General features: G+C 31.6%; 1 protein-coding gene across 13 annotated transcripts in view; it reads left to right on the top strand.

The window, feature by feature from the left end:
• The window catches only part of LOC110997819 (voltage-dependent L-type calcium channel subunit beta-2), a 121,867-nt gene that overhangs the window by 65,947 nt on the left and 42,259 nt on the right, over window positions 1-13,661 (top strand). Inside the window, exon 1 of one of the 13 annotated variants that reach the window (XM_045630357.1) lies at window positions 11,670-11,704. The exons of the other annotated variants lie outside the window; for them this stretch is intronic. The gene's annotated coding sequence lies outside the window, so the exon portion shown is untranslated. Of the gene's footprint in view, window positions 1-11,669; window positions 11,705-13,661 lie in introns of those variants that run through there. 13 annotated transcript variants of the gene reach the window in all.

Raw genomic sequence — 13,661 nt, 5'->3', positions numbered from 1 at the left:
GTACTTTGGCCAGTAGGTACTTCCTTTAGTTTGGAGGAGGACCAACTTTCCATTGTATATTTTAAAGAAGGAAAATGTATTAAGGCAGTGGGTTATTTGTACAAAAGCCCCACTGTCCCACTAAGACTCACTAACAGCGGGATCTTGCCAAAGGATCTCTTTAATTTGAAGGAACATATACCATCCTCTATATTATATTACATACGCTAACACTGCTCGTGTGAAATAAATATAAATAAATCAAGTAAATGTACTCCAATGTAGTATAGGTAATATCGCACCGGAAGCGTGAGATTAATGAATCTCCATATTTATTGCGGAATATTTGAGAGGCTATCAAATTATTATTTATTGCAATGATCTCTTTAATATTTGACCTCTGTTTGAACTGTTTCAAGGAAATATTTATTGTTAATTTTTATGTGACCTATTTATTGATGTGGCTATCGTAAGTGATAATTACTAACGAGGCAAATGACCACGATTATTTTATGTCTATTGAAGAAGCGTATGTATACGTAGGTGCTCAATTATAATCAACTTTACACAACAAAACATAAAGCCACTGGGGTTCAAGTGCACAGTAGCTAATTAATTAAAGATAGCGTTTGGTAGGTAGTACTGCTGACCTCAGGGCTGGCGCTTTCCTCGCTGAACAAATAAACTCCAAAATATAGGGAGGATATGCTGCCAGCATTATTTAGGTGGGCTGCTACGGGGACCCAAATTTACTTTTGTTTTAATTTTTTGTATATTAATTTTTAATTATTATTATTACTACTATTTAAAATATTGTAAATACTGTAATTTTTTGTTGAAAATACCTTAGATACTTTAAAAAAATAAATAAATAGATGTTTGACCACGATCATGTTTGATGTTAATGCCTATTGAAGTATATAAGTGCCTATATTTTATAAACGATGCTCTTTGTTACCATGTCTTCTGCGTAAATGTTGATAAAGCCATATAATCTAACAGTTTCTACAGATGTGTACATGACATCATAGTCGAGACCTCGCGAGATTTTTATCCTGCTAAATATGTTATTTAAAAAATCTAATTAGCTATGTCGCCACAACGACATTAAAAGCAGACACATAAAGATTATTGTTCCAAATATTCAAAATAAGTAGAATGTGTAAGATGCTCTTAGATTTAGGCAGATATACACGAACGATTAACGACTTTTGGTGAACAAAAATTTTTATAAGTTGGACACTGGTTATATTTATCGATAGGTCAGTGTCTACGTCAGGTGGATCTGATAAAAAAATCAATTTATGTATTTATATTGGGTACTTATAAACGTCAATATGAAATTAGGAAAATCGAAATTAATATAAACTAACAGTTCCCAAATCAAGACCGTGAAGAGGAACACTGATAATATTCTATCCACCACTCTTTTTACTCGTCATGTTTTTGTTTTAGAAGGAAATTGCAAGGAACTGCAATTACGACGCTTTACTTGACAGCATCAGCAGTGATCAGCCTTTACCGCAGTACTCGCAAGTTACTAAACCAAACTCTTTATAATTAGTATTTACCACCGCGCACGCGCACCTACGGGCACGAATTCTTCGATCCTGATCAAACTCCACATTTGGACTCGCCTGTCTTGCTAGGGCGATGAGAACTTGGAGAAACTGATCGTGATTTGTAACACAGAAAGCAAAACACCACGTGGCTGTTCACAAATCAGATGGAGCGATCAAGGGAAAGCCTCATCGTCCTCAAAACTATACACTGTCATAAGAGGCTCTGAACAGAAACCCTTGAAAGCAAATAGTCTGCCGCGTTCCTTGCTGACCACGACGGTCAGAAATGTTCTGCCAAATGAAGAGAGAGACCAAACGGCAATAAGAAAACACTAAATGATAACAATAAAAACAAATTTACTTAATCATGATAATATGATGAAAGGCTTTACCTACCACAGACTATGGAATTTAAATTAGTTTTGTTTAACGAAGAAATAAATTTATTTATAAATAAAACAAATTTATAAAACAAAGTCGTTAGATTTATTAAATCAAATTTTAAGTCGCTCGCCTATATCGGGCCTACTACAATTCTATTTATTTACGTAACGAAATAAAAAATATAATTTACAAGTATATGTATTCATTCCCACGATGGCGGATGCAGCCTTATTGAACATTCAGGTACTTTAATGTCACATTTAGATGTTTGCTTTTTAAATCAAATTTGCACGCATAATTATTCAAACTGACCTTTAACAGGCCTTAATCGTAAAACAAAATATTTTACTTATAAACTGTATTTAGCGTTGGAGTGGTTTGACAAAAAGCTTTAATAACAAATTTAAAATAAACAATTAATTCAAATTAATTCTAGTGATCTGTTTTGGTACATTAATTGCTTATAACTTGACAGCAAATCGCGGTTTGATCTTGAATATTGCGTCTGTGGTATTAATAAATACATTTAAACAGATTAAATATGAGAAAATTCAATCTAGTTCGGAGATTTGAAGCGACGCAATTGCAATATTATCGTTTTATGCTAATATGTGGTCATTAGGTGAACGGCGAGATAAATTATATGATGCGCCCGCACATAAGTTTCTAAAGTTTAGGGTTCACTGTTTGGAAATAGAAACCAGCTAGACCTAGCAGATATTTATGAGAAATATCACTGTCCTCGCAAAACTATTTTCCAGATGTTAATTTTGACAGTTGACAACAGAATTGGCGCCTTTTTTACACAAAATAAAACAACTGTAAAAAATAATGAACTTAGTGTAGTATATCTTTTTCCATTAAATCGTCGTTCGTAATTTAAAATTCGCGCCGAAGACCACAGATCAGAGTCATCTGTCAAAATCGCGTCTAAAAAGTTCGACCCAACTTATTGTTACTGGTCGAAGTGCCAGTCCCTTTAATAAAAAAGTATTTGATACTTATCCTTTGAATGTAGGTAGAATTTTGATAAATCTTTGTACAAAATTAAAGAATGTAAAGCACACTTTTTGTAGTATAATTTGTCATGTTTAAATGCATTAATAATCAATTTCCCGTGAACCTGTACATTTTCCTTCTGTGCGTAATTCATCAGTGCTCAGGAAGATAATATCGGAATGTAATACAGGAAATTTTGGCTTAGAAAAAAGGCCGGCAACGCACTCGCGAGCCCTCTGGTTTTGACAGTATCCATTGGCGGTATCACTTATCTTTTTTAGTCCTGCCTACCTATTATTGATATAGGCGGAAATTCATATTAGAATAGTAACATTCAGATTCTAGAACCATTTGGATTTTGATAGAAATCACATTTAGTGATGTTTCGCTTTTATTCATAGACTTAATTAATAAGAGAAAAAACATCGTTGGTTTAATGTCTTAAAAGAACTATCTTCTATTAGATTTAACTTTTTACAAATAACAATAAATATAATTAATAATATTAATTTTCATATAAGAGTGTTTCTAACTAGATTTTAAGCATTCGGTATTTTAAACTGGTATGCCTGGTCTTCTAAGACATTATAAAATTATTGATGAAAAAAATACAAACAATGATTCTATATACAAGTCTGTTACATGTAGTATCTGAATAAAATTATCTACTTAAAATCATTAAATTAGTCTGTGGAATTCGTATAAGACTATTATTAACGAAATGCAGACGCAATAATAAAAACTTTTTTACCTCTGACCACAATATATCGAAAATTTAAAAAAAGAACACAAAGTTAACGGCACTTCTGGGAATAACAATTGCAATTTGGCGCGCTAATCCAGACCAGAGCAGGGATGTAGTGCATTGGGTCACTTTCAAAGCGGGCGTCCTTGAGCGCAGACGTAGCCAGAGATAGTCCAAGAGTTTTGTTACTAAATTTTTGTGCTGGGATTTATTTATGAATGTTATATAATTTGTATTGTTTATTTATCTTACACAATGCATGGAAATATAAATTGTTGATTTATTGTAATATATTATTAAATTATTCTACCTTATTTAACGAATTAATTATTCTTAATTTAAAAATACACATTACCTATATGTAGAAAAAATTAGAAAAAGTTTTAACAAAACTTCTGTTGTTTTTTTATCACAGCTTATGTAAAATTTGAAATATATAGGAAATACTTATTCGAATTAGATAAATAATGTCTCTAAAGTTAAAATGTTAGGGCCGAGCTCCTACACTATTATGTACGGCTAATGAAAACAAAAAATGAAGGAACAGTTTTGCCAGTGAAGGTTTTTGGACCGTGATTTGACCATTATGGAAAGAAGTATAACAATATTTTTTAATAAATTTATAACATTGCATACATAATAATATATTCAGACATAAGCGGTTTTGAGTTGGCACCTGGTAGATAGTACCGGTGACCCCAGAGAACTTCCCTCGCTCACCGAATAACTGTCTCAATACAGCAATGTAATGCATGCATAACGCCATGCCATACGAACCAAACTCTTAATATTTGCTTGAATTTTCTATTTACCCCAGTGACTCGTAAAACCTTAAAGTTGCCATTTATGGTGTAAAGTATCGGAAAGTCGAAAATAATATTAACAAACGCATAATACAATCCCTGCGCGCATCACAACGTTTTACTAAAAAAATAATAGACAAATATGGAAGGAATAAACACAGACTACTTTTTGCTTACATCTATGGGAGGTACATGTAACTCAATATTTTCGATGAGGTTAAACCAGACAATTGACCTTAGACAAAAAGCAACTTATAATTACATCTGACCTTAAGTTTTTCGCAATATATTAGGTGCGGTCATACACGCCTAACCACGATTACTCGTTCAGTGTACAAAGCAATTTTACACTCGTACTTCAAGTGACGGGAAAATAGGAATTACATTGATTCTGTCATATTAATGCTAGAAATGGCTTTGCATATAAAGTCATAAAAAAGGTGTCGCCACCAGTAACCTGGGCAGATGAAATAAAAGAGATAGCTGGGAAATATTTGAAAATAGTGGCGAAGAGAGACAAATGGAAGAATTTCGAGGTCTGCCCTTCGTCGAAGGTCGTGCACTTATACAATAATAATAATTATGTAATCACTTGTTACCGGCTATCTAAACATACACATATAATAAATAAAATAATAATATATTTTAATTATTACATTTTAAGGTTACTTAGTTATTTAGGTATATTAGAATTAACTACAATAATTATATTTTTTTATTGCTTTAATGTATTGAAATGAATAAATGGTTATTAATAATTAAAATAAAACAAATTACAATATTTTCGGGAAGTCTATTACAAATTATGGTGTAACTTTTGGGATTATTCTGCTTGTGGACAAATTATAGGAACAATTACTTTGTAAAGTACACATAAAGTACACACGTTATAATTTCATTTTTAAGATCTGCTTATTCGTAGAAATATCTGCAGATATTTCTTTTTTCTCTCTTGCAATTACTGATCACTATGTAAGTTAATCAGGGTTGGCCTAGTGGCTTCAGGTATCCTCATTATTAGGTTCGATCCCCCGGCTATACACCAATGGACTTTCTTTCCATGTCCGCATTTAACTTTCCCTCGAACAGTGGAGGAAAACATCGTAAGGAAACCTATCGAAAGGCTTTAGACTCAAAAACTTGGCCTTTGTCAGGCTCATCACCTACTCGTCTTTTAGGTTAACAAATGATCATGAAATAGACAGAAATCTGAGCTTCGGACCTGAAAAGGTTGTAGTGCCACTGATTTATTTTATTTAGGTTAAGAATATTGTTAAAAATGTATTAAGAATATACATAGCGCAAAATCATCTACATCATAAGCACGCCCCACATACACACCATCACGTACACACCAACACTTTTACACCATTACACAACACAACCAATTTAGGCTTAATTAATTAATTTTAATCACAGTTAGTTAATGGTATTAAATACTTTGTTTGTTTGTTCCCTTTCATAAATCTTTTTGTTATATAATGTATCATGTATTCCATCTGTGGCTATATTCTCAGTGTATTTGTTTGCTATTATATATAATTTATGTTAGCTGTAGGAGTACAAAATAAAAAAATAAATAAATACTGTATTTAAAAGCTTTTTTCTCAAAAGTGGTAAAGATCATAACATAACTGTTCTTTAAATTAGACGGAACTAAGAACGAATATATTATGTGCTATTAAATCTTTCATTTGTTTCTGAATGAACCGTTCTTATATCGTTGATCAAGTAGGCAAAAATACAATACTTCATCAAAATTGATCCTTTCAGAAAATTAAGTAAAAATAATATAAAAATTGTGCTAAATCTGCACATGTCGAGCGACAGGTGGATGCGCTTGCGCCAAAAAACATCTTTTTTATTCGCAATTCAACTTGATTCGCTTTTATTGCGTTAATTTATATTTTCATCTGGCGTTTTCGCGGCTAAACACTTGAAAACCTGGATTCCCGGTCATTTGTTTCAGTCTGGCAGGCACTGAAATACGTCTGCCTCCTATATACCAAATATGATAACGATGTTCTTTTTTTAATGGATAAAAGGGCCAATAGGGCAGTCATCACAGCACAAGGACACCCAAGTGGGTGCGTTCATATCCTTTTCACCAGGGAATCATCCAAAGACCTTATACATATTTATTTATTTATTTATCCTTTATCGCCTATACAAAAACACACATAACAAAAATAAAAATAACAGTTACAAAAGATATAAGGCAAAGGGCGGCCTTATCGCTTACAAGCGATTTCTTCCAGGCAACCCTAATGTAATCATTACATACCAAGTCAAAGAAGTGATAGTTTGCTTAGTTTTTAAAATTAAATGTAATAAAATTCCACTGTTTATAGGGAAATAGAGTTAAAACAGTGTAATCAGTTTCATTTAATTTTTAGAAGCGGTTTAACCTTTAGAATTAAGCCAGATAAAGTGTGATATAAACACTATAAAACTCTTAATTGGTGCAAGTTTGAAAAGGGTTGCCAGTTGGAAAGAATTCCAATTAAAAATCCGTAAATAGTTTTGTAATTGTGAAGTGAATCGGGGCTAAATGAAGCCTGATCTAATTAAACTTGGTGACACCACGAGGTGACCTACTTGCGGCCTTCTCATCATTTATTTAAAGTTATTTTTGCAGAACATTTACTATGAACATACTATTTTATATGAAATAAATATAGCCTTTGTTACTGAGGTATAAAAGCAATCTTTAATCAAGAATTTCTGAAATCTATCCTATTATTTTAATTCATTAATATTTAATATGTCAGTCAGAAAAATACAAATCATTCTATTGATTTATATCATCACTATTTTTTATTGCTTTTTCGATCGTTTAACGCCCTTGATTTGAGAACTGGCAGTAAACGTAAAATTAGAAGAATGTAACTTACGTGCATAAGTGTACATTGTGTTATGTAAAAAATATTTTTAATTTTGAATTTCACGCCATTTTCCGAAGGATTTCCACATGCTACAGCCCAGAAATACTCTCGTGTGGGTACTTTTTAACTTGTCCCTTCTTTAGTACGTCCTGAAGGTATTATGTATTAGTATTCAGTAAGTAGCTGGTGTCCGTTGAAGAATAGTAGAAAATAAATCTATGTAAATAAAATTGAATCGCAAAATATGTTGCCATGCGCAAAACTCGAAGATAGCTGATTCAATATGAGTATTTTTTTAGTATTCATTGTACTCCTGAAACTGATTTTTTTATATTTAGTACGAAGGTTCCGGAAAAGCGTAGTCTCTATGAGATGGCATAGCAAAATGTCAAATTCAATATATAACCTTATTATTTAATCGCCCTGAATGAAGAATCTGAAAGTGTATGTTTTTTTTATGAATTAATTATTATATATCTGTATATTGCCTATGCATTGCATATTATATACCCGGCTTGGCCGATTGTTATGCAATTGTTTTTCTCTGGTCGTTAACTATTTTTTAAATCTCCAGGTTATATTGGAAGTCAAACATTTTTAAATTAATATGACTAGCCAGGTGTAATTTATAACAAATTAAAAAAACTTGTATTGTAATTAAAAGTTAAGTACTTTCGCCCATGTTACAAGATACAAAGATCCAAAGAACGACGAAGCTACGGACTTCTTACTTGTATTTTTATCCGTGTAACATAATTGTTAAGTTTATAAGCTTATCCAAAACAAAGAAACTTAGAATATAAAAAAAAACTTATATTTATTATGGCAACAATATATATGAGAACCCTTTAATTGTAATCCATTTTAATAGCGATATAACTGTTATGATATTTATCTGGCAAACCAACGTTTGCATGTTTTTATCTAATTATAAAATATTTATAAAGAATAATATACCTAAAGTTATCAAAACAATTGCTCCATCTGTTAACATTTAACAGTTTGAATAAGAACCTTATTTCTTGCAGACGAACATTGAGAACGAATTTAAATAAATATTTCGCAAATCGCGGTATGATTCAGACGGTTTTTTTGCCGTAATTGTACGATTACTCATTTACATACGGTCATTATCGTATCAAACGTACAGCATAATTGGGTTTTGAGCAATTTCGATACAAGGTCTATTATCACAAACGGGGATTAGCGCATTGTCTCATATTTTAAACATGAAATCATACAGAGATCGTTCAGTGTGAATATTACCTAATGTAGCACCTGTCCTTGTACACATTGTTGTCTGAGGTGATTTTTGGCTTAAGGCTAATAGTGATTGCTAGTTTTTTCGATATCGATAATTCGTTTACTTAACTTCAAAAGGAGGAGTTAGTTGAAATTTTAGTAAACATAGAAATCTTTGTAGAATAAAATTTTTTGTTTAAAGAACACTTTGCGACAAAGGTGATTGTAAAAATCAGAAGATTTTATTAATAGGACTGGACTCTTCAAATTTGACACTTGGATGTTTTTTGCATAATGTTTAAAGATGTATTTTATTTACATGAGAAACTTAAAACGTATATACCAGCGAGATACAAGTTGCCATTAGCCGTCCCAGTCTACTATTCATTGCGTCAAACGCGCCAATATTTCGTATCAAATAATAACTAAATCAGAAAGTGACAATTTCGGTTTAACATATATTTTATCGACATAGCCACAACCCTAGCGCCAAAGCTGGTCATTTTAGTGAACAATGCACGCGAATCCGAGCAAGTGAGACAGATAGGGATAGGGTGCGCAAGGGCAGCCTCGTGCCCTTTCCCGGTCACCTTGCGCAGGTACATGCGTCTAGTCCAAACGGGCTACATACAATTCCAAACCCTAATCACTGGAATTAAAATTGATTTTAGTATATTTTTCAAGATCCAATTGCATTATAGTTCACCATGACAGCATAATTTAAGAAAGGCAGATTTGGCGCATGCGATTTATCGTTTTTTGTCGAGCGCTTTTTTGTAATCATCGTTTGTAACGCGATAGAACATGTTTTGTTTGTGTACATTAAAATATTTTCATTAAATTAATAATTTATTTGTAATCAAAGTTATGGGCAATTGGAGATACCACTATCTCCAATTGCTTCAGTCTGATATGTCTCGCTTCATCATGCATCCTCGTCGGTTGCTTGTCTTTGTTGTTGGTCTTTGAATCGTCCTATTATCATCATGTCTTTACAGTACGGTACTTTGTTACAGCATAGACCACGAGTCACCACTTGCTACGGTCATGAAATAGCGTGGACAACCTAAATCTAAATTTGTGATAATTAAAAAGAAAACCAATCACTTTTTATAAAATCAAAACGCTTAGCAGCTGAAAAGGTTTAGGTAAGGTTTGGGTTAGGTTGTCCACATTGCTAACCATTAAATTTCTCTTGTGGTGGCGTCAGTACCGTTCTCTCGCATCACCGTGACAATTACCAAACGATCTTCGGTCGTGGGCAGTTTTAACTTGTCCCTTAGAGAGCAGAGACCACAGATCTCTACTTGCTACGGTTCCGACATACCTCCTATGAATTAAACGCGTATTTATTACTCAACGTTTCAAGAGCTTAGATATGTTATAGAAAAATCTAAATTATTTTTTTATTTATTTAATTAATTTTCCCATTAAAGGATATAAGTTTAAATATATAAGTTTAACTGCTAAAATGTACATAATATAATAACGTTTTTATATATTATGTCACCCCAAAGGTTCTCTTTTAGACATTTAAAACCTAGGTTTAGGTTTAAGACTTTATTTCTCAAAAAAGACAGCAATGTCTCTTATATGAGAATAATACTTAATAATATATAATAATATACAAAATAATCACAATAAAACGATAGCCGTGATGCAATAAACTTAAAAGTAACCAAAGAAATATGAATTAAAAGAAATTTTTAGAAACTATATCAAAAGTAAGTTTGTCTAACATATTCACTTAGCTTCGATTTGTATGAATTGAAAGGAGTAATATTTTTATATTTTAGATAAGTATACAGTTGTGCGCCAAACAAACATTACTATTTAATCTAAATTAAAGTATGACAGTAAAAATTATTTGTAAAATATATCGGAATAAAGATTTTACGCAAGTATTTTCCTGTTACTTCGCGAGATACCTGGAATTTCCACATGACCATGACTCACCCAGCAATGTGACTGAAAGCATGTACACGGTCTCCGGTGCCTAACCAGTCCTTCAATTAACAATCTGGAATGGCATACATACATTATACAAGAACATTCCGTGTACGTTGTAGTATGTGCGTAAAATAAACTTAACTTACTAATTATCGAAGAGTGTTGCATGCAGTGTGCGACTGGCCCTGATATCGCAGGTTCGATTCCAACCTGTGCACCAATGGATTTTCTTTCTATCTGATCATTAAATATTCGCTAGATCAATAAGGGAACAATAATGAATCCGGCTTGCCTTAGACACAGACGGTGTGTGTCACAGGAGGCTGATCACCTATTTGCCTACTAGATTGACAATTGATCATGACACAGATACAGAAATCTAAATCCCAGACCTACAAAGGTTGTTATGCCGATGATTTATTTTTACTAATATAAAGATTATATCATTAATAATATAACTACGAACTTAATGATCTTGTTTCATTAAATTATATAATTAAAAGTCCAGTTTATAAAATAATTCATTTACACAATTTGTTTTGTCACATCCTTGGTTTTTGTACTATCGTAATTATAAACATATATTGTGTTTTATGTTATCTAATAATAATAGACTATATTCAGACAAGATATCTATAATAATCTTTAACATGTTTAATTTCTAATTTTAAACACAAAAAGCAGCCTTTGTATCACAGGAGAAGAAATTAATACATGCTTATGAGGCGTTAATTAGTCACCTCCGTTTTGATCCACTGGGTTTTAGGCTTTCGTCTCTATTTAACCAACTAAAAAAACCGTAAAACCTTACTTAAGAACTACAATTCAAATATAAATAAATACAAAAAATATAATAAATAAAATTGTAAATACTGTATAATATAATATACATACAATAATAAAATATTATATTTAATTTTCAATGATTGTAAGATGTATGGAATTACATAAAATTGGAATAACAAAGCCATTATATATATCTAATAAAAGATACCAGAGCAATAAATACAGCACGTCAATATACAGTCTTGTTTATTAAGTACCTAAAATTGGCATTTCAAAATACTAGCAATTACTAATATAAAAAATTAAGCAGGTGTTTCTGTCTTTGTTTCACAGGACTCCTCGCCCACATTGACGCTTTTATCTTCCAAGGTAAGTAAGAAAAAATGTCGCGATTCAAAATTATATAAAATTGCCAATTTGATCTATTCCATCACCAATTAGCCAAAACAAGACAGAAAAAGAACGAAAGAGGAAAATAATATCATTTTGTACTTTAAAGCAAATTATATGTTTAAAAATCCTTACTCATCCATTTACTTAATTTAAAAGAGAAAGAGAGAGAGTAGAGGGCCTAAAGCTGTCACATAAAGACTTTGATAGATACCAATGAATAATAGTAATTTACGTCAAATAGTGTCGAATGTTTAATAAATTTCATTTAGTTCAAACTGGCAATGTAATACGAAACATCAAGCCCTCATAAGCATGTATTCATTGCTTCTCCTGTGATACAAAGGCTGCTTTTTGTGTTTAAAATTACAAATTATTTGATACGTTTTAGTTAGACGTATTTAAGAAATTAGAATTAGTTTTCTAGATACACGAAATTTATTTTATACATGACAATTTAAACCAAAAACATAAAATAATGACTAAACTCAACTAAAAATAAAGATAGCTGTATTGTGCACAGAGCAACTACATATACCGTCTAGGTACCAACTTAGATTTTTAATTAGCCGCGAGGCACTTGATCTATGACCCAAACCTAAAAAATCTTGATGCGTACGTAATCATCTATCTCTGGCAGAAGCATTTACGCCCGAACCCAATAATTAATCCACAATCTCAGATTGTTTTAAACCGTACAAATTATATTAAAATATACATGTCTGTGATTAAAACATATCAAATAGCTTTTTAATTATTTTAAAAACTGGTGTAAGTTAAAATCTTAAGATATTGGCACAGTTGAACTGTCATTTTCATACAAAGGGGTATCCACATGCACCGATACGACCTACCATGGATAGCTAGAATATGTATCAATAGATGGCTATTACAATCCGTCGATTGGTTATTGGCACACTTTTATCTACTTTTATTTGGATTAAGATTTCTATCTCAGATGGTCAAAAATAGTTTGAGATTGGGTTTGGGCGTAAAAGTAGTTTATTTATAATTATTTAAATAAACAAATTCCAAGAATGACGATATGACGCGAATTTTATCAAATTAAACTGATGGCAACACTATATCAAAGTGACCACTTTCTAAGACTTCATTTAAATAATTAGGCTCTAAATATTTTAGGGAGAGGCATTTGAGAAGTTGATTTTGCATATGTATGCGTAATTATTGTTTATGTATGTGTTTGTGACCTAAGACTTTAATAACTTAGCTTAGTTTATACGACAGATTATATTTTATCGTAACGATTTTGTATACGACAACCCTTGTAATAAGGTGTTCAAATATTTTTAATTCCTAATAACAAACTTCTTAAATCTGAGCTGATTTCGATTGATTTTTTTTTTGTTTAATTGTTATAAATAATCGCGACACCTATCAGGCGATCTTAGTGATTTTTTTTACATTTTAGAAAGACAAAGACTGAATAAATGCACTGGTATCAATAAAACGAATTTGATTTTTTTTTATATGAATGGATTTATTACACAAAACAGGAGTTTAAATATAACTTCTTTCATTGTAAATAATAAGTAAAAAATACCTAGTACAGGTTGCATAAGAAACTTAATAGTAAATTCCATAACAAATTTATTTCTATTTTATTCATATAATGTTATATATTATAATGAGAATCTTATATAACACCACATTTTCGTACTTCATAGAACTATCGATCTATATAAGAAATAAAGTTTGTAGTCTTTACGAATATATCACAGTCGTATTCGGTTTACGACAAACTAAACGACGTAACGACAAATTTCAAACGGACAATTCGAGTTCGAATAATTAATTTTAATTAAACAGGTCGGTAAGGCTCTGCCGCTGCGCGTGGGTGGTGTCTTATGGCAACACTGATATATTGCACCGAGATTTAATTAGATAGAATAATTGTTTTATTATTTCTAACGGG

This window comes from Pieris rapae, chromosome 12 (genome assembly GCF_905147795.1).
Source record: "Pieris rapae chromosome 12, ilPieRapa1.1, whole genome shotgun sequence".
Taxonomy (NCBI): Eukaryota; Metazoa; Arthropoda; class Insecta; order Lepidoptera; family Pieridae; genus Pieris; species Pieris rapae.
Note: the sequence above shows the minus strand (reverse complement) of the source record. Positions and strands in the feature narration are given on the sequence as shown.